This window comes from Trachypithecus francoisi, unplaced genomic scaffold (genome assembly GCF_009764315.1).
Source record: "Trachypithecus francoisi isolate TF-2019V2 unplaced genomic scaffold, Tfra_2.0 Lachesis_group0, whole genome shotgun sequence".
Classification (NCBI taxonomy): Eukaryota; Metazoa; Chordata; class Mammalia; order Primates; family Cercopithecidae; genus Trachypithecus; species Trachypithecus francoisi.
In genome coordinates, this window is record NW_022681453.1 from 148,771,307 (window position 1) to 148,795,084 (window position 23,778).

The window sequence follows — 23,778 nt, forward strand, 5'->3', positions numbered from 1 at the left end:
TCTATATTGATTACTGTCTACCACTATTCATCTCTATCTTTTCCTTCCTCTAATACTGCTATTATTTTATGACTTTGCATTAGGTCAGAGGTTCACTTTTCCACTCTTTTTCCTTTGTTTTTGCCATTAGTTCTTAACTTCTACTGTGGCGTACTTAGTACATTCACTTTGTTTCCTTAGGGCTGCAACTTCATTCTGTGGTTTTATTATCTGATATTTAAATTATACTTATTGAATCATTTTAATATTAAGTTGTTAAATAAAGTGATAAATTGATAATTTCATCTTTTTTATGTTATATTTCATTTATAAATTGGTGCAATATCATTCTTATCATTTCTTCCTGTTATCCTTCCTCCCTCCCTCCCTTCCTTCCTTCCTTCTTCCTTCCTTCCTCCTTCCTTCCTTCTTCCTTCCTTCCTTCCTTCTTCCTTCCTTCCTTCCTTCCTTCCTTCCTTCTTTCCTCTTTCCCTTCCCTCCCTCTCTTCTTCCTCCTTTCTCTTCTGAAGTTTGTTTGCATAGTTATAATTCCATATATTTTGTGGGAATTTCTTCTTGTTGTTAATTGGTTATTTTATCTCACTTATGGTTATATGGGGTATTTTTTTTTTTTTAACTTCTAGTTGCAGTAGTACAACATGGGTTAATTCTACTCGACTTCCCTCATTATCAAGATCTGTAGGCCTTCTATTTACTGTATAGTTGATAGGCTAGGTAAAGCGCACGATCTACTTTTTAAGGCTGAGTATTCAAGGAGTTATTAGAGGAGTCAATGGAGACAAATTGGAGTAGGTTGGGCTGTTGTTTTGCTGGCAAACCAGGGCTTGGGCATTCTGGTAAAATTTTATTAAATATCTTCTAAAGGGAATCATAAAGGAATCACATCCATGTGGGTAGGATACCCACAACATGCTGCCCTGTTTGGACATGAGGTATTTTCTCCTTTCTTGTTTGTCTGGTGATGATGTATAGATGTGGACATCATATTTTTGCCCATACCTTGTTGAAATAGGAAAAAAAATTTTATGATTTGCCTTTATTTTTACCAAGAAGACAATTGAATCTTTTCAAACTGTCCAATACCAGTTATTGACAACATATAATTAAAATTTATGAGAAACAAGTGAATATATAGAATTTCTTTTAACTATGATTCTGTGTATTAATATGGTTTAGAATCAATGCTAAAACTAATGGGTTTAAAACAGCATAATTCTAATATAAAATATATTTTTAACAAATTATTATATAAACTAATATATTATTTTAGCTAGAATATTTGACATTGAAACAGTAAAGTGAAAAATGCAAACAGCTTAGCTCCTGTATATAAAAATAGTAAGAAAAAATATACGCACTACATACACACAGTATTGTGGTGGTAATGTTGCATATTTTCTGTTAAAATGGATTTATTTTAATTATTCTAGTTCTAAATATTGTGAAGTCTGCACAAATTAAGAGGAAGCATATGATACATAGCTCATATTTCTGATAACTGTTAAGATAGTGGTATTAGAAATGATATTTTAGATTTTTTGTATTCACAAAGTTTCAACTTGTCTATGTTAAATTATCCTATAATTTCTATTTTTGCTCCAAAATTGGAAATTTTTACATTCTTAAGCTAAATTCAAACTATAATTAAATAAGATAAAGATTAATGAGATTTTTAGGAAAACAAAGAATACTCACAATACAGATTATCTTCAGTATAAGGAAAGCTTAGTGTTTTGGTCACTAGTGAATTTTTTAAATCAACAGTTTTGTAGCAAATCATAATAACTCTTATTTTATTTTATTTTATTTTTTAGTTAGGGATGAGCTATAGAAACAGATTTCCAGTTTCAAAATGACAGAAACTTCCATGAGAGGAAAGCATATCGATTAATCACTGAACAGCTTCATTATTTTAATCAGTCCCTTGTGACTAGATTGGAAGTGTGGCCATAGCTTCAAGCTGATACAAATGTTGTTGATTAGATGCAAAGTAATCAAAGTTAAATAGGGTGGCAGGTTGTCAGCACTTATGCTGTCTGCTTCTCAGTACTTATTGTACAAGGCCCTAGTTCCAATACAGCTTATATAATGCTTACAGCATAATAATGATTTAGGAGAGAACACGCGCTCTCACATTCAGGCTTGATTTACTGCTTGAGCCAGAATAACTTCTTTTAGAATGTCTGGAACAGCAGGTTGTCCACTAATATGCATAGCAATGAGTTCTATTTTTAAAGTCTCTGCTTCTCAGCAAGTGACATGTTTCTCTAAAGATTCACAACTGGAAACATTGTCCTATGGAAAAATTCCTTCACACATTTCTTTTCTATTAATTCACAAGCAAACTTAACTGTTAGATGCTAAAATGATCAGATTTTCTTCCAAAATGTATGACTATAGATTGAAAAGCTCCTACTGAAAAATAAGATTGCATACAAACTGTGGTAACAAAATGAATGGTTGGTATATTTTCACTGCTAGGTACTGTGTAAATATCCACTAATCCAATTAAAAGTGAGGAAACTTTAGCTGTTCTTCATAACGTGATTTTATGTTTTAAATGTGATGGGAAAAGAGATCATCTTATAAATAGCGGGTAGAACTTGTCCTTTTGGAAATGTTTTCTGTTATTAATATTTTCGTGTCTAAAAATTATTTTTTCTTTCTGACTTGATAATGTTGTACATCAAATTACTGATGAAAGAAACAGTCTGTATGCATTACACATGCACACGCATACACATATAAAAACTCAAATATAGACAGATGAGTTAATTGTAGTCTGCAGTTCATACATGGCAAGTTTCATTGTTCTGTACTAGGAAACATCTTAGTTCTACTTTGGATTTTTTTTTTAATCTGCAATTTATGTTCTCATTCCCTTCATTCCTATATGAATCAACTTTAATTTGATAAATATATGTCAATGAATACACATATATTATTGTGACCTAAGTAGGCTGGCACCGATGTGTGTGTTCAATGTACATAAACACTTGTAGTTTTGTCCCTCTAGGTTGTTTTCTGCTTCTTGGACTTTATAATACAATGTTATATTCTAAAGGTCTATTCATTTTGTTGCATATCAGGGATAATATTTCATATACCTAACAGTTCATGTCGTGAGCACCAAATAGTCAAACTGATGATTGAAATACACAATAGATGAGACTATATATTTAGTAGCCTATTGACTGAATATTAGGCCTGTTGCATGAACATTATATACATTCAACAAGGACTGCCATATTGCTTTACAAAAATTTGGTTTTATATGCTGCAACTCTTATCTGAATTTTAAACTATCTTTTTACTCTCTTAACTAAGCTGCTGTAAAATAGACTTTCTTAATGGTTCTTAGTGTCTTTTTTTATTGGCAAATTTGCATCACACTTAAAAATATCTTTTCCAACACTACAGTTGTAAATATAGTACCTTTGTTTTATTTTAAAATATTTGTAATTTTGTCTCTCACATTTAAATCTTCATTGATTATAAATTGATGTGTGTATATGATGTGAGAAAAAGGTCTGAGTTATGACATTGCCTTGTTCTTCAAGAGGGAACACTACTGATATTCACCATTAAGTATAATACTTGCTATTGCTGAAGTTGTTGCTATGGTTTAGCTACTATAATTCTGTGTGGACATAAAAGTTCCCTTTATTCTTTTTTTCCCTCTTGTGAGACCTCTCACTCTGTCATCCAAGCAGGAGTACAGTGGCACATACGTGGCTCACTGCAGCCTCAACCTCCTAGGCTCAACCATTCCCCCTGCCTTTGCCTCTTGCGTAACCGGGACCACAAGTGTGCACCACCAAACCCAGTTAACATTTTTTTATAACTTTTTGTAGAGATGGGATCTCACTATGTTGCCCAAGCTGGTCTCAAACTCTAGACTCAAGCAATCCTTCTACCTCAGTCTACCAAAGTGCTGGGATTACAGGTATAAGTCACCATGGTTGGGCTCTATTCTTTTTTTTTTTTTTTTGAGGCGGTGTCTCGCTCTGTCGCCCGGACTGGAGTGCAGTGGCCAGATCTCAGCTCACTGCAAACTCCGCCTCCCGGGTTCACGCCATTCTCCTGCCTCAGCCTCCCGAGTAGCTGGGACTACAGGCGCCCGCCACCTCGCCCGGCTAGTTTTTTTATTTTTAGTAGAGACGAGGTTTCACCGTGTTAGCCAGGATGGTCTCGATCTCCTGACCTCGTGATCCGCCCGTCTCGGCCTCCCAAAGTGCTGGGATTACAGGCTTGAGCCACCGCACCCGGCCAATTGGGCTCTATTCTTAATTTGCTAGGAATTACGGATTTACCATGACTATCGAATTCAATCATATGTTCTCTCAATCTCTATTGACATGATAATATAAGTGTTGCCTTTAATATATTAATATAGTGAACTTTATTCAATGCTTTTCTAACATTAAACCAACTTCTATCTCTGGGAACAAACTCATTCCCAACTTTGTCAAAACCATTATTGTTTTTATATTGCTTATCTAAGTTCCCTAATTTTCAACTAATATTTTTGCATCAATATAAATTGATGAAATTTCCTTTAAATGTACAATCTTTATTAAATTTTAATATCAAGTTTATGTAAACTCCATAAAATGAGTTGGATTTTTAAAAATTCTATAACCTAGGTTAGTTTGGAGATAATTGGGATTATATTTCACTTCAGAATTTTATTGGTCACACTAGTAAAACTATCTAAAATGTCTCCATTGTAAAGAAGTTGGACATATGTTTGACCTTCTCATTTTTTGGTCCAAGTTTCCTAAGCTGTTCTTCATTTATTCCATATCCTTGCTGTGATTCTCTAAGGACATTTTCTCCAAATCTACCTTCCTTGCGATTATACTTGTGCTATGTTTTTGTGTTTTGTTTGTTTGTTTGAGACGGAGTCTTGTTCTGTTGCCCAGGCTGGAGTGCAGTGGTGCAATCTCAGCTCACTGCAGCCTCTGCCTCCCAGGTTCAAGCAATTCTCCTGCCTCAGCCTTCTGAGTAGCTGGGACTGTAGGCATATGCTGCCACACCAGGCTAATTTTTGTATTTTCAGTAGAGACAGGTTTTCACCATATTGGCAAAGATGGTCTTGATCTCCTGACCTTGTGATCCGCCCACCTCAGTCTCCCAAAGTGCTGGGATTACAGGCGTGAGCCACCACGCCCGGCCTATGTTTCTTTTTTTTTTTTTTTTTCCAATCTGCTACTTAATACCATTCTTTTCATTTTTGATTTCAAGCATTTTATTGTTTTAATTTCTAAATTTGCTCCTAATTCTATTATCTCCCTTTCATATTTCATGTTCCTATTGTATCTTTGCAATATATTAGAAGGAATGTATATATTGTGGTTCTGGTAATTGCAATATATCTAAAGATCTTAAAACCTACCTCTGCTTTTATTTCCTCAGGTGCAAAATTTAAATAAAAACACTTTATGTGATTTTTACAAAATAAGGAAAAATAATATTACACATACTATTATAATAACTAAAATATTATAATAATCCTGTGTCTAACAATATTCAAGTCAGTTATTCACAAATGTTTGGTTCTATTGTAATTTTGTAAACCAACTTTAAAAAGTTAGCTTAGTTATCAGTCTTATTTGGAAATGTTTACTAAATGTTTCAAGTTATCTTCATATCATGAAAATAAGAACAAAAAAAGTCATTGTAACCTACTATTTGCAAAACATTATTCAAAGTACTAAAAATATAACACTAATCCCCACCCTACATCATTCCACAATCTAGATGAAATATAGAGCATACACCTGTAAAGACAGTAAGCAACAACCTAAATAAACTATGTTATCTGCCAAATTAACCAAAGTGATTTTAAGGACCACCATTGTTCAAAGGAAGGAGAGATGCTATAGACCGGTGTGGCTGAGGAAGAATTTAAGGAGAATTATGACTCTCAGAAAACTTGCTGTAGTAAAGTTCTTACAGTTGTTTGTAAAATAGTGTAATATTACTTGGAGGTAAAAATAGGTAACCTAAATATAGCTTCTCATTCTCAAGAGAAATTGTTAGGATTTAACAGTTATAGATAAACTTCAACATAGAAAAAAAATAGAAGCATAAATACAATACACAATACTGAAAATAAGGCAGGAAAGAGAAACAACAAGGTTGGATAAATATAAAACAAGCATTTATGGCAGATATGCAGTCAAATATGTCTATAATCATATGAAATATAAAAATACTTAAATTGCATTCAGATATTAAATAGAATAATAAAAAATAGAATAATAAAAATAATAGTATCAACTGCATGTTGTTTAAATATATAAAATGTTTAAATATATACATGTAATCTTTAAATATAAAAATGGACTTATGAAAATGGACTTAAATTTACATTGACTTTATCAAAAAATTAAATGCTAACAAAAGATACCCTCCCAATAAAAACAAATAGAATGTAATACTGCGTCTTTTGAGATAAAAATCTCAGTATCGTAAAGACTTCAGTTCTCAGTAAATAGATAACGTTTAATTCTACCCTATGTTGAGTGTAAATTTCATGTGAAAATGATTTCAAAATTGGAAGGAGATAAAGTAGACTTTAGCTAATCAAAAGTATACCTGTTAAGAACTATGAAGAATCAGAGATTTCATCCTACTTTCAAAGCAACGAGTTAGTCTGCCACAGCTTCGAGATGCTGGCAGAAAGCACAAGAATCCTAGATCAGAAACAAAGGATGTTAAAACACATAGTGAAAGCAGTTGCTGGATTACTTATGTTTCCTTGTACCAGTTACTTGAGCTCTGATTCCTAGATGGTGACACAAAGAGGGCCAGATGACAAACACATAAGCACTTGGTTTTATTATGGAAGAGAAGTCCTGAATTAAGGGAACAGGAAGATTGTATAATGGACAGTATAATTGTCTACCCTTTGTTCTGCAGGGAGAAATTAACTTTGAGCAGAAAGCATGCCTAACCTTTTGCTTAATAAGAGGATACTAACTCCAACTTCCAAGGTGGTTTTATACAAGCATCATTTAAAAATAATCTGGAACATAAAGGACATCTTTCATTCATATTTTAAAACTTTTCTTTTTGAAATAATTTCAAAGTAACTCCGTTACATTTTTCACTTTTATCTAGACTTACCAATTTTCAAATTCTTACATTTACTTTCTGTCTCTCTCATTATTTTTCTTGTTCTCTCTTCTTCTCCCACTCCCTGTATCTGTCCCTATTTCTATATCTTTTCTACCATTGAAGACATCTTAAAAACTTAGTGCTACATTATCTCTTAATACTTAATATCCTGAATATAATCATATTTCACAATATGACCCCCATCTTGAGCACTCTGACCCTTATCACTTTCATTTTCCTAAAAACTTTCTTCTTAGTTCAAATAATTACAATTCATAGATATGTGTGTGCATATATTTATGAATATGTATAAAAATATATATAATAAAATTCCCAAAATAATATTTGTGGTAATTTTAAAATGATAAATATATTTAATTGCTATATAGATGTTAACGAGTTATTTTTCCTCTTGAATTGCTTTGAAATAATGAAGATATTTTAAACAATAACAAATATATGTGCAAAAAAGAATTGAACATACTTTGCATCAATGAAACATAAATAATTTTCTTTAAAATATCTGCTAAAAAGATGCAGAACTATGCAATAAAAATTGTAACTAAATGACTTTCATCTACAAAGCTTCAAAATATTCAAATTGTATTACATATCAAATGACAAGTATAACACAAATAAGAGTTACACAGTAGTGCTGAGATAGAAACTTGAAAGGGCCACTTCTTAAATATATAATATTGTTTTACACTTTTTAACAAAATAAATATCCTGTAAGTGACCCATTGTACTGCTACAGGGAGAAGAAAACAATAAAATATCTAATACTAAAAAGGACAGCAAGGCCGGGCGCGGTGGCTCAAGCCTGTAATCCCAGCACTTTGGGAGGCCGAGACGGGCGGATCACGAGGTCAGGAGATCGAGACCATCCTGGCTAACACGGTGAAACCCCGTCTCTACTAAAAATACAAAAACTAGCCGGGCGAGGTGGCGGCGCCTGTAGTCCCAGCTACTCGGGAGGCTGAGGCAGGAGAATGGCGGGAACCCGGGAGGCGGAGCTTGCAGTGAGCTGAGATCCGGCCACTGCACTCCAGCCCGGGCGACAGAGCGAGACTCCGCCTCAAAAAAAAAAAAAAAAAAAAAAAAAAAAAAAAAAAAAAAAAGGACAGCAAAATAAACATGAATTAAATTGTTGTAATATTTACAAGTTAATTGAGTATAGAATTCACTTCACACGTGGTTGAGGGCAAGTGCTCTAAAAATCTCAGATAAGTATTAAAATAAATGTTATTTGAAGCTTTTCTATTATTAGAGGAAAAATATACTTAAAAGTAAAAATAAAAATAGATTTATTTCACTTTTCAGCACATGAGTATGGTAATTGGAGGAGCACAAGAAAATTCAACAATTTAAGTGAAGCTTGGGGAAAATGAAGTATTATTTAGATATTCCAAAACTCTTTTGGGAATATACATTATTTTCTCCTACAGACATCGTGCAGACCAAAAGAGATACTACTACAGTGTGTTCTCAGTATGTCCAGGGCAAAATGGAAACATACTTTTCTCACATTTAAGACACTCCTCACCTTTCCAAGTGATATGGATGTTTGTATTCATGTCTATATTCCCAATGTAATTATGAGGCTTTGGAGGACAAGGAGGATATTTGCCCCCCCAAAAGTCAACATCAAGGCTTTCTTTATAAGATAGAATATATAGAGTGGCCTGATATTATAAACTATATGAACTCCTATCTTTAAAAAGCTAGAGGTTTAAATTTATATTGGGAATACCAGGAATCAAACCTTGTTTCTATAAGGCCAAGTCTTGTTACCTGTACAGCTTCATGTTCTGTAATTATGAGGAAACATTTTGTGAGATAAATTGGTTGATTAACATAAATGAGTCATCTAAAAATACTCTTTGAAGTATTTCTAATGACTTATGGCATTATGATTGATTAAAATTACCTAATTTACCTGATTCTTTTCACTAAATCCAAGCACAGGAATCCTTTAAAAATGATGAAAATGTATAATAATGAATGAGGGCATAATTAAAACAATGTACAGGAAAATAAAAGTTGACCACACAAAGAAAAATATGAAGAATAGGTAGGTAGGTATGTAGACAGGTAGGCAAGTAGATAGATGATTGATAGATAGATAGATAGATAGACAGATAGATAGACAGATAATATATGTATGGATGAACAGAAGGGAGGGAGAGACAAAAAGAGAGAGAAGGAAAGACAAAAAGAGGCTAAATAAGCTGGGAGCACAGAGATGTTGAATAAATACATGCTTAGAGTTCTATTTCATGAAAGAAATTACCAGTCCATGCATTTTCACTGTGCCCTCTAACCCTATGTCCATATAGTCTTCTAGATCACACTCATATCAATCATTTAAAAAGTAAATAAATAAGTGTGTATATGTTGGCAATTAGGCCATTGATTGGTGTGATAACTTGCTTATAGTAAGAGTTCAGAAATATTTTTTAAGAAAAATGATAGAAAAATGCCCAAACATACTTAATAATTATACTAAAATTTCCAGCCTCTGTTTCCTAACAGGCTAACTGGAAATGTGGCCCTTCACTGAGGAAAGAACTTTCTCCCATTTACTAACACCACCTTTCACTTGATATTTTCAGCTCTACATAAAACTCAAGTCATGTCCTCTTTGTTACATATAATGATGAGAAATTAGGAAGTCCCACCATAAAACATAGCCCATTGATCGACCATCACCCCTTGACCCTTTCTTCACTGATGAACTCTACACTTAAATCTTTCCTCTACCCCAACCCTGTCTCAGGCTGCCAGAATGAACACATCCCACAGTGCTAGTCATTCAGAGTCCTGCCATTTCTCCAACTCTGTGCCTGCTAACGCCTTGGACCTCAGCATGGCCATATTATCATCCATTACTTATCTACCTCTATAATTTTAATCACCAGTATTAAACTCTGATCATGACTTTTTTTTTTAATTTTTTTACTTTTCCAATGTGTTCTTCAATTGCATTTAGATATCTACTCTATGGTATTGCTATTTCCTTCCAGTATATCAGACCCTCTTGAATGATTACTGTGTAATTTCACTTAGATCCCATCCTTGGTCATCAGGTTGCTGTCTCATAATTGTCGTTTACCCTCTTCCACCTCTATCCTTCAACAAATGCATTTGCCAGAATTCCAAGCCAAAAACAATGTTACTCCCTCTTCAACAAATATCTTACATTGTCCATCTCCAATTTTATCTGTGTGTGTGTATGTGGGTTTTTTTTTTTTTTTTTTTTTGAGATGGAGTCTCACTCTGTTGCCCAGACTGGACTGCAGTGGCATGATCTCAGCTCACTGCAAGCTCCGCCCCCCGGGTTCACACCATCCTCCTGCCTCAGCCTCCCGAGTAGCTGGGACTACAGGCGCCCACCACTAGGTCCTTCTAATTGTTTTTGTATTTTTAGTAGAGATGAGGTTTCACCGTTTTAGCCAGGATGGTCTCGATCTCCTGACCTCAAGTAATCTTCCCGCCTCAGCCTCCCAAAGTGCTGGGATTACAGATGTGAGCCACCGTGCCCGGCCTCCAATTTTATCTTTCTAAAGCTAAGAATTGCTTCTGATTTGTTTGAAACATCACCAAGGTGTGCTTCACTTCTGTCGTTTTTCTCTTTTCATACAATGAAATTCTTGCATCTTTTACCTCAATAAGTCCTACTTGTCTCTTTAGATGCAAACCAACATTCACCTTGTGCTATGGACTTAATTATGTCCCTTCCAAAATTTGTATGCTGGAGCCCTAACCCACAATGCCACTGTATTTGAAGACAGGGCCTTTAAGGAAATAATGAAGGTAAGATAAGGTCACACGGGTGAGGCCCTGATACAATAAAATTACTGTTCTTCCTTTTTTTTTCCTCTTAAAATGGATACACTTTATTGTATATAAAGCATGTTTCAATAAAGTTAAGTAACAAAATTCTGATCTGATGGTTTCTATCTTTTTTACAACATGGGTTTATTTTGGCTTAGTTATTAATAACAGCTGCATACTTCAAAGATTTCTAGATTGATATTTTCCCTCAACATTTAAAATACATTATTCTATTTTCTACCTATTGTTGCTGAGAAGTCAATCAGTTTCATTTTTTAAAATAAACCAGAGAACTTGCTCTTGCACTCTCTCTCTCTCTCTCTCTCTCTCTGCCTCTCTCTCTCTCTCTCTCTCTCTCTCTCACTCTCTCCCTGCATACACAAAGAAGAAGCCATGTGAGGACACAGTGAAATGGCAGCTGCTACAAGCCAAGAAGAGAATACTCACTAGAAACCAATCATGCTAACACCTTGGCCTCAGACTTATAGCCTTAAGAATTGTGAGAAAATGAATGTCTGTTGTTTAAACAACCCAATACTTGATATTTTGTTAGGGAAGCATGAGCAAACTAAGATACCTTGTCCAGAAGGTCTCTCATGATCATATCTAAATACTAAATATCCCTCATCTCTACATCCATAAATATCTTTATTATTACATTATCTTATTCGCAGTCTCACAGAAGCAGATACACAAGGATTCAAGGGTAGGCTTTTTATTTTGAAATTAACCCCAGGAACATGGTCACAGAGTAGGGAAGTGAGACACACAAAAATGGAGCCAATATAGGTTTATGAATTTTTAGAAGTTACCACTGAAGGTGACTGAAGCTTAATTCTGCTTGGGTATCCTGAGTCAATATAGAACATACTCATGGAAATATTCAGCTTGCACCAATTATGAGCAGAGTGCTGCTAGGTGGAAGTTGTTAATTACACACTTCTGACTTGTCTTTCTCCCAGGTGGAACAAGCACTAGCAGCCAGAGAGACACATTAGGTACAAGCTGGAAGTTACTCTATGGAAGTTACGCAGTCACAGAAGAAAATGATAGACACTAAAGGCGATATGTGTGATGAATTAATGGTATCTGTTTAATGCATTTAGGATGATATATTTTAATTATTTTTGTGTGTGAGCATGTGCCCTAATAGATTATGAAGTTATTTGAAAAACTATATGTGTATTAAACATATATATACACATATACATACACGTATACACACACATGTGTTTTTCATCAGGAGACAAATATTTATGTATAGTGCCTAGTTAGGTAGTTATACAATAAATATTTGTCCAACAATTAAAAACAAAATGTCAACTCCTTAGGGTCTTCTAATGATGTTGGCACCAACAGTGCATTGAGTATGATGGGTCATTGTTTAAAGAAATATTATTAATTAGAAATGCCATTATATAAGAAGCATAAATATACCTAAGTGATTGTACAAAAATAACTATTGGAGACATTGAAAATTCACTTTAATATTTCAATAGGAAAACATATGTAAGACTTTGACATGTTTATATTTTAAAAAGGAATATTTGTTCCCTTGACATGTCAGTTTGCTGCTGTTAGTTAAAAGAGATGCATCTTGAGCTATTTTATTTGTGTAAAGGCTGTGGAGAAAGCAGCTTTGACATTTTTTTTATTCAAATAATATGAAGAAAATCTATACTCCAAAATATTAGTTGGTATATTGCACATTATAATTCAAACAAAAGGATGACATGTTTAGAATACGTAAATTTGAATTTCTTTATCAGCTAACAATAAGGAGACCATGGAAAAGTGTTCATGTGGGATTCCAACAGTCAGGTGAAATGAAAATGCCTCTGCTGAATTTGTCATGATCGATCTCTATATCATATCAACCAACAAAGTTTAAAACCTTGTACATGTATATTAATCATTAAAATTGGAGAACACTTATGCTAGTATTCAACATTTCTGACATCCTGTCAGTCAGGCTCACTTTTATGCAGCAAACTCAACTATCTAATTCAGCCTAATATGTAAATTGCAAAACAAAAAAAAAATGTTTTTAGAGCAAGTGAAGAGATTGGGGAAGGTAACCAAATATGCCAATTTGACTGAGTAGTGTTCCAGGCATTAATTCATTTGCACCTAACTATAGAATGCAAATGTATATTGATTTAGTCTGGGAATAAAAGTACCTTACATTTTGGAATGCTTGCTTATATTGGATCAGTGAATTATTTAAACAAATGGGTGAGGTGTCAAAATAAGCTACTAAAGAATGCCAGATGGCCCAGACTTATCTTCTCCCAGTAATGCCTGTCGGTAACAAGCAAGATGATTTGAATAAAATAAATTATGGTCCTTAAAAGGGAAACTTATTCAACCTGAAAACTAAAGACAGATTCAGTGTTTATTGTATGCAAACAAATTTCCTGGCAACGAAAAAATATTTTCATTCATGTACATAACCATAGCAGCAAGAGAGGCATATGCTCTTATTTAAATGTGTTGGTGGAAATTTTGTACTAAAATGTCTCATTCATTAGCATCAAATGATAAATTTCCAAAGGAGGGATTTTATGTCTTTTCTGATTTTTTATTAAAAATTTTTAAGATTTCAACTGAAAATCATGTCACTTTCCTAAAAAATTTAATTGGGTTCATTCTTCAAATTTGCTTCAATGATATGAATGTGGTCACTAATAAAACAAAAAGCAATAAAATCAGAGAGAAATCTATCTTTCCAAAATTGGCTTCAAAGGCTACATATCCACTAATAGCTAAGTGATTTTAAACAAGAGGGTATGCCCTGTCAGATATTCCTAGATCACTGTAACAGAAATGAACATTCAAAAACAGACCTGTGAATAAATACGAACGTTGACATGGTAAAGATGTCTTTATATATCCGTGGTACATGGTGCTGAGAAAACAGGCTGACTGTATTAAAAAAGTAAAACTGAATTGCTAACTAATGAAGATCTCTGATAAATTAAAGACCCAAACGTAAGCAGTAAGACTGCAAACTCAGAGAAGGTAATTCACACCTGTATCATTGTAAATTAGGGTAGAAAGAGAATCTTTAATAGGATGCCAAAAGTGCTCAACAGAAGGCAAAATATTATATGTAAATTGCTTAGTAGTAAATGGATGTGTAGAGAATACACTCAAATCATCTGACTTCAAAGATAGCCTGTAACTACCACATGGTACTTGGTTTTGTGCCATTATATAGCTTGGATTGCAGAAATACAGAGGATAATCAGTTATAAATCAGTGATTTTATCTAAGCTGCTTCCCCAAGTGGTGAAGCACTTCCTTGGGGGAATTTCCTCTTCCACTGGCAATGGGCTGTATTCTCAACTTTAATGCCCATTGTTCTTAATATCGATCACACTTTTTGCCGCTCTTCTGATAGGTATATATATATATATCTTACTGTTGTTTTGATTTACTTTAATTTGATAGTATAGTTACTTAATTTTGAATAAGGCTCAATAGTAATTTGGGCTGTCTCTTCTTTGAAATTTCTAGTCATCATCCTTTGTCATTTTATAGCGATTTCTCAACATGTTCTTATTAATTTTTAGAAGTTTCTGATTTATTCTAGATAATAATGTCTCATTAGTTTTAATATTTTAGGTATCTTCTCCAAGATTGCCATCAGTTTGTTACCTGTGTCTGTGGTTATCTGTCATTAAAAAATATAATGTAGTCAAGTTAGGCAATTTTTTGCTTGTCATCAGACATCACATAGCAAAGTGCTCCTTGAACATTAACCCCTTCACAGGTCTACAGAGAAGTGAAAAGGTTATTTCTCTAAAGTGTTTGTAAAAGTTATTTCCATTAAACTTCGGGCTCAGAAATTTAGTTTTTTAGGTTGTGTAATGCCCCTTTCTATCTCTGTAAAAGGTAATTCTACAGAGTGCAATATAAAGATCTCTGACCTAGGATTGATAAGACATGGTTTTTAAGCTTCACTCTGCAAGAAAAGCCATACATCCTTGGGCATAACCTCAAATATCCCAGAGTACTTCTTTTAAGTAAATATAAGTTAATAATTTTTGCCATGTCTAATTCATTCATTTGTTCTTATTATTAAATAAAGTGATTGATATAAAAATACTTTGGTTTATAAACAAAGAACACACAATTTTTAATACAGCCATTTTATAAAATCCATTGAAATATACAAAAACAGAGCCAAATAACATATACCATGTTAATTTTTGCATCAATTAAATTTAACAAGGATGTAGTTCTCCAAACACTAATCTATATGTTCAAGGAAATCCCAATCAAATTTAAATTGCTTTTCTTTTTTTTTCTCATTTTGTTACACAAGTTTATTAAAACAATTTTTTTTTATTATACTTTAAGTTCTGGGATACATGTGCAGAACGTGCAGGTTTGGTACATAGGTATACATGTACCATAGTGGTTTGCTGCACCCATCAACCTGTCATCTACATTAGGTATTTCTCCTAATGCTTTCCCTCTCCTTGCCCTCCAGCCCCCGACAGGCCCAGGTATGTGATGTTCCCCTCCCTGTGCCCAAATATTCTCATTGTTCAGTTCCCACTTATGAGAGTAGTATTTACATACCTTTTATGTCTCAGTTTCCCCTTTTGAAAAATTAGGATAGTAATGAAATGTGCCTCATAAAATAATCTTTTAAATAAAGTGAGTTTATAGATGTAACATATTTAGAGAAAAGCACATGTTATAAATAAAAAAGAAAGTATAGACTAAGAAATATGAAAGAGTATATTTATCAGGGTATATATATTGATCAATGATTGTTGAAGCAGGAAGTTGGAAGTATCCTAGATGTTCATCATTAGGAGAATAAAAAAAATATGAAGCTAGTGCATATTACAAAATATTAGTTAGTTGGTAGGATTGGTTATTTTGAGCAAAAAGAGCAGATCTTAAATATTTAGAATAACCTTAGTTTAATCAAAAACAAATGCCAGACTTTTATTTTAGATTAGACACGTAAAGACCTTGGAAATTATGGCTGTCATCTTTCTATTATCCACACAACAGGTGGGTTCAATTGTTTGACAACTGACAGTCCCGTAACCACAACCAAGGAAGATTTAACAAGGGGGCTTTATTACATGCAACAAGTAAAGAGGGCACGGGGAATAAGTCCCCAAACATTGACTCCCTGAGTGAGGGTGAAAACAGGGCTTATCTTAGGTTGGTTGGCTGAGTCATTGTATGTAGAGGTGGATTAAAAGCAGTGCAGATGCAGTTGTTGGTCATTCTTCTACATATGTCACATGTATAGAACATGGTGAATAAGCTCCTCCCTGGGTGGGGTTTTTGGTATGTAGTCAGGAGAGGTTGCCCAAGGCTTATCTCCAACTCAGGTGTTTCTGGATCCAATCGGATTTGTTTTGCAGGGACTGGGCTTCTTCCTGGAAACTTTTGGAACAAAAACTCAAGGTGCAACATTTATAAGTAGGTACTTTTTCACATTGCATAGCCCCAAACCCAGAGATCCTGAGTTAAACTTACATCAATAATAAAAAACAACCTGAACAAACTGAAAATCGAAAACTCTTCTTAGATCCACTAGAGTATTGAGATTGCAAGTCATGCCTCTGTCCCCAAAACTTGACAGTGAGGCAGATAGTGAGAATCACAGATTACCAGGAGTAGAACTCTCCACTGGAGCCACTACTGGTATGACTATTATTTAAAATATGCAAAGAATGCTGAAAACTCAACAATAAGGGAATAAACAACCCAATTAAAGAGTGCACAAAAGATCTCAATGGGCATCTCACCAAAGAAGCTATACAAAAGGCAAATAAGTACATTAAAAATACTTAACATCATATGTCATTAGGGAGTTACAAAGTAAAACAACAATAAGATATCACTAGATGTCTATTAGAATGGTCAATATCCAAAATATTGACAACATCAAATGCTGGTGAGGAACTGGAACAACAGGAACACTTTCATTGCTGGTGAGGGTGGTATAACCCCTCTGGAAGACAATACAGCAGTGTCTTACAAAACTAAGCATACTCATTATTGGATCCAGCAATCATACTTCCTGGTGTTTACTCAAATAAGTTAAGAGCTTATGCACACACAAAAATCTGCATGCAGATGTTTATAGCAGTTTTATTCATAATTGCCAAATATTGGGAGCAATGCAGTTGTCTTTCAATAGATGGATATATAAATAAATTGTGGTGCATCCATACACTAGAATATTATTCATCAATGAAAGCAGAACTACAAAACCACTAAAATGCATGGAGCAAACTTTAATGCATATTGCTAAGTGAAATAAGCCAGCTTGGAAAGGCTACAATCAGTGCGATTTGAAATACATGGCGTTCTAGAAAAGACAAAAGTATAAGACAGTGAAAAGATCAGTGGTTGCCAGGGGTTGTGGGAAGAAAAGGGAAGGATAATTAAGTAGAATACATGGGATTTTTGGGTTGGTGAAACTGGTTCTGGGTAATATTATAGTAATGTTTACCTGACATTATGTGCACTTATTAAAACCCATAAAACTTTACAACCCAAGGAGTCAATCCTAATGTAAACTATAAACTTTAGTTAATAATGTGTTCATTATTTCTTCATTAATTATAATAAATATACCACATGATTGCAAGATATTAATAATTAGGATAAATGGGGTGGGGACCCCTTTAAAATTTTTCAATAAAACTAAAACTTCTCTAAAAAGTAACTTCTAATAAAGTTACTGATATAGTTTGTATCTGCATCCCTGCCCAAATCTCATGTTGAACTGTGATCCCCAATGTTGGAGGTAGGGCCTGGTGAGAGGTGATTGGATCCTGGTGGTGGATCTCTCATGGCTTGATGCTGTCCTCATGATAGTAAGCGAGTTCTCACAAGAGCTGGTTGTTTAAAAGTGTGTGGCACCTCCCCCACTCTTTTGCTTCCTCTCTAGTCATGTGATGTACCTGCTTCCACTTCACCTTCTACCACGAGTGAAAGCTCCCTGAGACCTCCCCAGAACCCGACAGATGCTGGTGCCATGTTTCCTGTACAGCCTGTAGAACTGTGATCCAATTCAATTTCCTTTTTAATTTAACTACCCAGTCCCAGGTATTTCTTTTTAGTTACACAAGAATGCCCTAACACAAATACCAACAAAGGAACACATGATATATACAAAATACGTGGACACCTATCAAACTTGTTAAACTGAGGACTATATTAATAACTTACTTCTCTGCCTAAGAATTCACAAAGAAAAAATCTCCAAGGGTTACTTTTATACTTATAATATTGACAACTTGAGAATTAATTTCTTAAAAGCAAATTAAATATAGCTTGGAAAGTACGTGGTGATATGAAGCAAAGCACGAAGGCAGAGATGGGCAGATATGGAGGAAATAGGCCAAAATCTCCTGTCTCTACCTAAGGACTTTATATTTGGTAAATGTGTTAAATTTACAATCTTCTGTTAGCCGGTGGTGTCATTTGTCTTCTAAGAACCCCTGTACTTGGTGGGCAGTCATTTATCTCATTTTTGTCCCAAGGTAAATTTACTGACTTCTACCAATAGAGCAGTAGTTGCCACAGTTTACAAGCATCCTGGTCACTCAGCTGCCACCTGGGTCTAGTTTTTCGTAAAAGTAAGCCACTGTTTATGAGGGTCTTATGAAGCCTTTCAGTTAGGCCACCCAAAGCCATCTCTTGTTTTTCAGCCATGTAGAGGGTTTTCTAAGTTAGGGAATCCCAAAGCAGCGGCTGTTCCTAGCTCTTCTTTTAGGATTAAGAATGCCTGATGTCAGGTTCTATCCCAATTTAAAGGATCATGATCACTCCCTTTTAAAGCTTTAAAACTTTAGCAGTCAGCTGAGTAGCATGTAAGATGACACATCACTGCTGCTAGTGGACATGATGCCTATAATTTTCTTTAAATCACTTCAGTCTTGATGGTGGGATACAATGCATATGTCAACTACCCTCATCTTTGATTTCCAGTGGGAGTCAGTTGAAGTAATCAAAAGTACATAGTCTAGGGACACTCAGTTGTTCTGATATCAAGAATGTACCTTCCAGGGAGGTCATCCAATATTGTCTAGGGCAGATTCATACTCCAGAGTATGAGCTGATGCTAGCTTTTCTGAAATCCCTACATTAATTAACAATTGATACTATATGTAAATCAACACACAATAATAAAAGTAACTATCATGATAAATGTTAAGAATTGGTTCCCATTAGTGAAACTGAAGGTATTCAAGATATATGTATTAGCTTAAATAATATGAAGATTCTCACCACCTATAACAAACATGTATAAGTACCCTACAATTCAACTCAGGGTTGGCACCTAAAGCTGTATCTCAAAATGCTCGTTTTGGGGTATTGTGTCCCATTGTTTACTGACATTGGCTTTTATTTCTGATTACATGTTTCTGATAATTAGGGTTCAGTATCTTGGCTCTGAAATGTTTGTGTCTACTTCGTGAAGGTATGATCAGAGTACTTGAAGAGACAGAGAGCTCATGGTTATCTTTAGACAGTACAGGATGTATGAACTGCTTTGTACCCAGTTTGCTTATAAATACTTCTTTAATATATATTTTTGTAAGTATGGTAAAATTGGACCTGAGACTTTGCTCATTACAACCACACATAGCATGGTTGTGAGGAAGTATCACATTGAGAAGGTATAAGAGGACAATTGTGATAAAATACCCCCAAAATTTCAAGTATAGTGTAAATTTAATGTTCTTTGGATATAGCCACAGGAGAAGAAGAGTGACATCACAGGAAGAATTCCAGAGTTGCAGGAAACTAAAACCAAAGGCAAGAAAGTGACAACAGAAAAGCAGTTACCCTTTTAGAAAGTGTGATGCAAGGAGGTTTGTCCTTCCTGGGTGTTGGTGTTCACCCCGTATTGCCTAGATAAAGAGCTACCTGGGACATGGTAGCTCTTCCAGTGAAAAAGGCTACATCCAATTTCAGCTGCCTATAAAAGCAGAGATTCCTCTACTCAAGCAGAGGAAGTCCCATGTGCCCTTAAGGACTCCTTAAGGAGTGCTGAGCAGATGGCCTTCCCACACAATGCCTATTAATAGACCCTCATTCAAATCTACATATCTGATGCAATGCAGTTGATTTCTCTGCTGACAAGATACTTTCTCCTGTGTGACAAAAATCAGTACAGGCTCATATACACTTCATTCTGGTATGATAGAAGAATGAGAGGCCCATGCTTTCTTTTTTCTTGTGATCTCTATCCAAGTACATTTTTGCTTTCAAAATCAAAGCTATTCCTCACCTCAGACCATGCTGTGGCGTGGTTACTGCCATGTGCTGCTCAACAGGTGACAACAGGGAAGTTTTAAGAGAATGAGTATAAGAGTATAATGTGAGCAGTGTAAGAGGAAACTTGAGTCAAAGGAAGTTTTATAGTTAAGAGTAGTTCATTAGTAGTTTTGTAGGGTAAAATAGGTTTTAAAATATTTAAATGTTAATGGAAGGTAGCCAAGAAAGTAGTAAATGTTCAAAAGCATTGGAGGTAGAGAATAATCAGTAGAGAAACATCCTTAAGAAAGAAAAAGGCAAGTTATCTAGGATGCAAATGAGAAGAGACTCAACAATCATATGGAAATCACTCCTAATGCATCAAGACGTGAACCTGGTTGCTGATGCCCTTGGTTTGTCTGTTTAATGATAAGAGTTTAAGGAAGACCAGCTTTATCTTTTTTTTTTTTTTTTTTTGAGACAGAGTCTCGCTCTGTGGCCCAGGTTGGAGTGCAGTGGCACTGTCTCGGCTCACTGCAAGCTCCGCCTCCAGAGTTCACACCATTCTCCTGCCTCAGACTCCTGAGTAGCTGGGACTACAGGGTCCCGCCCCCATGCTGGGCTAATTTTTTTTTTTTTTTTTTTTCAGTAGAGACAGGGTTTCACCGTGTTAGCCAGGATGGTCTTGATTTCCTTACCTAGTGATCTGCCCGTCTCAGCCTCCCAAAGTGCTGGGATTACAGGCGTGAGCCACCGCATCAGGCCGACCAGCTTTATCTTAAATTCTCAAACTATCTCTGATGATTTCTAGTACTCTCTCTGATTGAGACATGTGCTTTCTGATTGAGTCATGTGATTGAATCATGTGCTTCCCTGAAACCTAATTATGTGGCCAAGGAACCTGCCACTCACTGTTTGTCTCAGGCCTGACTTCTGTAGCTATCTTCAAACCACTCTTTCTGGCAAGGGGAATGGATGGACACTTGATAAAAAAAACATAAACTTAAACAAAAAAACCTAAAAATATGCTTAAAATTACTACTATAATATTCTTACATACCACAGCTTTCTAAAAAGTAGAGATAATTTCTAACAGTTGTATCCTAAAAAAATAAAAATAATTAGAAATCAATAATGATTTATTGAAAACTTATTAAATAAAAATGTCTTTGGTGGAGTCTAGAGAAAGAAAAAAAAGGTTTATAGATAAATAAGTCTTCAGTAAACTTTAGCTAAACTTGGGCTTAAGAAAATATGTTAAAGCATTTTTTAAAAAATCACTAAAATGACAAAAAACAGTATAAAACATACTTCTAATAAACTGAATATTGAAGCAAAAATGAGAGTGTGTACAGGAACTATACTGATCTAATAAAGAAAAAAGTTTCCAGAAAAAAAATTGTTCAGTTGATTACCTTTGAACAGTACGGAGGTGTGATAAAAAGATATTTAGGCAAGAGTAAATTGATGATTTAATATAATTTAATGTATTGTCTAAGGTACAAATTGGCACTATTTAAAAAAATCTTTATCATATTGTCATTACATGATTATATGAAATTTGCAAATGAAATCAGAATATTTCTGACATTAAGAATTTAAAGGAGGCTGGGCGCAGTGGCTCACACCTGTAATCCCAGCACTTTGGGAAGCTGATGTAGGTGAGTCACCTGAGGTCAGGAGTTTGAGATCAGTCTGATCAACATGGTAAAACCCCATATCTAGTAAAAATACAAAATTAGTCGGGCATAGTGGCGTGTACCTATAATCCCAGCTACGCAGGAGGCTGAGGGACAAGAATCGCTTGAACCCAGGAGGCAGAGGTTGCAGTAAGCCAAGATCACTCCACTGCACTCCAGTCTGGACAACAGAGCAAGACTCTCTCTCTCACTCTCAAAAAAAAAAAAAAAAAAGGAATTAAATGAAAAAGAAACAGCTTAAATATTACATGCTCAATCTATATATATATATAAACATTAGTTCAATGACGAATAAGAGTATGTTCAGTATCAATGACATCAGTAGGAATGATGCAAATTATTCCAGTGAGAGGGCACATTGACTTTAACCAGAATGTCGTAGAGTAGGAGATATCTGAAACTAAGAAACAAGAAACAGCAGTAATAACAGTAATAATAATAACAGCAAAAGAAAATAACATTCCCGACTGCCCTCAGCCCAGAAGAAAAGATTCATGTTCCTGAGAATAAACATTCTACAGGACACCTATTATAGAGAATACAAGGGATTGCCAAAGTATTTTTCAAAAGGTTTCTACAAAGTGCAATCTAATACATAAAACTTGCATCTACAATAAGCCCTTTATACATAGATTTTCACAAATAAAATCATTTAATAATGTAGCTAGAGCAGTATAAGAAGCAGCAAAGTATGACTTTTGAGCAATTACAAACATAAGTTTTGATGATTACAATGAGTATATCAGCCTTGCTATCACAGAGTTACCAATGCACTATGGGAAGACTGGCCAAAAATGGATAGCAAGAGCTGGTAATCCAGAACTGAGGAGATAAAAGAGAAGCATAACATGAGTTAATAAGAAAACACTTTAGCAACTGCTGGCAAATGGTTTGAAAATGTACCAGAAATAGACACCCCAAATTTATACATGCTAAACATTAATTATGGCATATATATTTTCTTCTGTCTTTGTCAAAATTAGTTTAACAATATAGGCTTACTAACTTAACTCCTGTACTTGCTGAGAATTTTTTATATTACATATCAGTGTTCAATGACATTTTCAATGTAAATTCTCACATCATAAATTCTCTCCAATACTTAATAATTGAAGTGGTTTTCCTTTTCTGAGGCATTGAAAAATCTTTTTTTCCAGAAAATGCCAGTTTCTTTATCCTGATATCTACAAAATGTTAAGAATCATATTTAATATATAGTCACTGTATTATCTCTACCATTAGATCATCTTTAGCTTTTACCAATATTTCCCCATTTCTAGTCTCAATATTTGATTGTATGTGTAATTTTTATTTGTTTACATTCTATTTTTTGTAAGCAATGAACAAATGCTCTTTTGCTAAGGTTAATTTGCACTTTGTATATATTTAATTTATTATTATTCAGTATTAAAAAATAAATCCCTTGTTTTTCTTCTAAAATCTTCCATTGGTGATCTTTCTCATTTCAGATCATGAAAACTTCATCCTACCAGCTATTCAAGTCAATACTCTTGTAATTAGCCTCAACTTACACCTACCTCAGACTTTAATCCAACAAGTCATTAGTCATATTTTTAAAACATATCTAGGATTAAAATATATCCTTTACCAATCTTGACGAACCCTTTATCATCTCTTGCTTGGAACACTACAAAAGTCTTCTAAATTATTTGTTTCAAACCCTTGACCATGACATTTTCTTATCACCAGTCTATTCTCACAATGAAAAACAGTAATTCTATTATAATCTCTGGTCATGTTTGTCCTCTGCACAAAACTCTCCAATGACTTCTCATCTCAGTCAAAGGAAAGGTCAATATGCTAACAACAACTAGGTTACAATTCCCTGTAATATCTGGTCCTCTTT